The following is a 2,880-nucleotide window of genomic DNA, read 5'->3' as shown; positions in this document are numbered from 1 at the left end:
CGGCGCTCGGTGCGGGCCGCTCCGCGCCCCCGGCGCTGCTCCCGCGCCGCAGCTGGGAAAGTTGCCGGCACTGGGGACAAGTTGGGAAGATCCCCGGGTGGCTGATTAAAGCTGACAGCCCTTCAGCTCCGCTCAGCTCCCCGCCTGTACCGCGCCTGGGAGCTGACTTGGCCTAGGATATAGGTCCTTTTTTAATTCTTTTTTTTTTTTCCCTCCCCACGCAACTCTCCCGGCCGCTCTCCCTCTGTTTTTATCTACCGTCAGGAGCGAGCCTTCCCTAACGCAGAGCGCAGAACACAAAGCAGAAGTCGGGGACGGGGCCGCCCCGGGGGCAGCGAGGCGCCGCTTCCCTCCCTCCTCTCTCTCTCCCTCTCTCTCTCTCTCCCTCCCACGCTGCGTGGCGTGGGGCCGGAGCCCAGCCCGGCTCCCGACGAGCCGGGCACCGGCAGCACCGGCACCGCACACACCGGCGCTGCTGGTTTCCCTGAGCAGCAAACGCTGCGTGGGAATGAATTACTGCTGCTGGTGTTGGCATTGGTTTCCCGAGTCAGATGCTTTAGCTTTTCCAGAGGACACGGGCTTATGTGAAAGGCAGAAAGTTTGTGAGCTCCTGGGCTGGAAAGTTCCCTGGGAAGCTCTCCGGAATGCAAATGGAAATATGAGAGAGAGAGAGAGAGAGAGAGAGAAAGAGGAGGGGTGAGAGAGAGAGCCCTGCCTAAATATTAAAATGCGAGGAGGGAGAAGTTGGGAGAATAAATGAACACTCACCTTTATGAGGCATCCTGTCTTGTTGTCAAAGCTCCTGTCAATAGTTTAAGAGCGCACTGATTTGAAATGATGGTGCTTTAAAAAGAGTTGCCAGCAAAATAGTTTTTCTCCACTGAAGCTGCTGGTTGTGTGATCTTGAATTCCTGGGAAGGAGACAGAGATTGACAATAAAATGGGCTGTCAGTGACTGGAGAGCGAGAGATAAAAGAGTGTGTGAGTGAAGTGGGGAGAGAGAGGCAGAGCACACCTATGCTGATTGGTGATGGTTCAAGTGTATTAATGTGCGTGTGCCTTGGTCTCTGCCTCGCCTCCACTGCTCTTCACTGGCCCATTAGTGAAGCCTGACCTCTGTCATCATCTTCCAGCAAAACACTTCCTCCCTGCGCCGGGACCCGAGCGGGAAATGCGGCGGAGCCGGGGCCGGCGGTTCAAACCCACTAATCACTCGGCACTGATTTTCAGCTTCCTACAGTGCAGCCAAGATCAAAGTAGGATTATCATAGCACCAATGTTAGATAGCAGGCATTAGAAAATGCTGGAAACAACAGTCATTATACACAAAACAGACAATTCTTCCCCTATATGAAAAAAAAATGGTTTTGAAAAATTGAAACAGGGTCAGACAGGATATGAACTTTTACACTCAGACCATGAAATATAATCACCAATTATGAAAGAATGAAGCTCACAAGTGACTTCTGTTCATTTGTTCTTTGTTTTCAAAGTGCTGCTGGTCAAGAAAGCAACACAAAGGCACTGAGTTTTGTTTACATAGGAGAAATTTCCTAGTGAGACTAATAAAATTCTGTTTAGACACTTTTATTAAAAATGTGACCTTATATAGCAATCATTTAAACTGCATCCTACCTGATGTAAACCAAGATTAAAAGAAATATTGCTCATATCAGTAGGGTACACAATCTATTTTACACAATCTATTTCACCTAAACCTTGAGAACAGTTCAAATGCACACACTCACCCACTGGGAAACAAAACTGTTTATGGTAATGCTCTTTCATCACGAATTTCTCTCCTAGGAACATTGTATTTGCCATGGATTAGGAAGGCAAACAATCACAGTCATGCCCAGAGACTTGTCTGTGGTGAATGGTAACTCTGTGACATATTTTTTTGTGGTTCTTCTGAGATTTAATGTAGTTGAAGAAGAGATTAGCTTAGAATTTGGCATTTATATTAACTGAAGATTTTATGCCTAAAAATCTTTTACATGTATTCAGAACCTAGAAGATTTTCTTCCAGTAGGTGTGTCTCTTATTGGATTGTTCAAAACACTCCAAGAATTCTTCAATTCAGATTAATATTCTCTATAGGTACTCCTTCTGTTTAAGTAATTAGTGATTTTGAATTCTGAGCCTAGAAATGTAATAATTTTCCTCTATTCCTTTCCAGTTTCTCAATATATAGATACAGGGGGCTGGATGTTATGAGAAAGACCTTTCTTTTGTTTTTCACTGTTCCTCCCCAGAACTATTTCAGAAATAAAAAAAAAAAAAAGAAAAGAAAAAAAAAGGCTGGGGGAAAAGAAAGGGAAGAAGGAGAAGAGACAGGAAAAAGAAATTCCAAGAGCCACCGCGGAAAGTGGAGAGTATGAACGCGCAAAGCATAAAATGAAGTCGTAGCCGCATACACTTGACTTCTCTTGACATGTGAAAAGTGCTAAAAGTCAAAGCTCATCAATAAAGTATCTTGAAATTGAATAAGAGCCCTGACAACCATTGCATTCTTAAATAAAGTACAATGAGGAGACAAACGACTCTGCCAAGGAGTTTGCATGTGAGTGAAAGGGCGCCTCAATGGGAGCGGGATAATGGGCTGCTCGGCCGTCATGCACTGTCATCCCCTGTCCCGCCGAGAAGCTGCCACCGCTCCCTAATAGCACAAAATGGGCTCTTAAGAGCCTGCTGCCCGTCCCTGCTCCGCTCCCTTCCCTTCCCTGCCCCCGACGCCGGGGTGCCCACGGCGCTGAGCGCCCCGCTCGGCGCTGGGGAGGCCGGGCTGCGGTGGGCACCGACCCCCGGCCCTTTCTCCATCCCGGGCTGCGGTGGGCACCGACCCCCGGCCCTTTCTCCATCCCGGGCTGCGGCGGGCAC

At 48.0% G+C, this 2,880-nt stretch overlaps 1 long non-coding RNA gene across 3 annotated transcripts in view; it reads right to left on the bottom strand.

Moving 5' to 3' along the window:
- LOC115948558 overlaps positions 1 to 2,880 on the bottom strand; it is a 6,646-nt gene that overhangs the window by 3,258 nt on the left and 508 nt on the right. Inside the window, exons 1-2 of one of the 3 annotated variants that reach the window (XR_004082369.1) lie at positions 1,115 to 1,220; positions 769 to 911 (exon numbers count right to left, since the gene is read on the bottom strand). This is a non-coding gene — a long non-coding RNA (uncharacterized LOC115948558). Of the gene's footprint in view, positions 1 to 768; positions 912 to 1,015; positions 1,221 to 2,880 lie in introns of those variants that run through there. The other 2 variants (XR_004082368.1, XR_004082370.1) reach the window with 2 other exon arrangements.

This window comes from Geospiza fortis, unplaced genomic scaffold (assembly GCF_000277835.1).
Source record: "Geospiza fortis unplaced genomic scaffold, GeoFor_1.0 scaffold113, whole genome shotgun sequence".
NCBI classification, from domain to species: domain Eukaryota; kingdom Metazoa; phylum Chordata; class Aves; order Passeriformes; family Thraupidae; genus Geospiza; species Geospiza fortis.
Note: the sequence above shows the minus strand (reverse complement) of the source record. Positions and strands in the feature narration are given on the sequence as shown.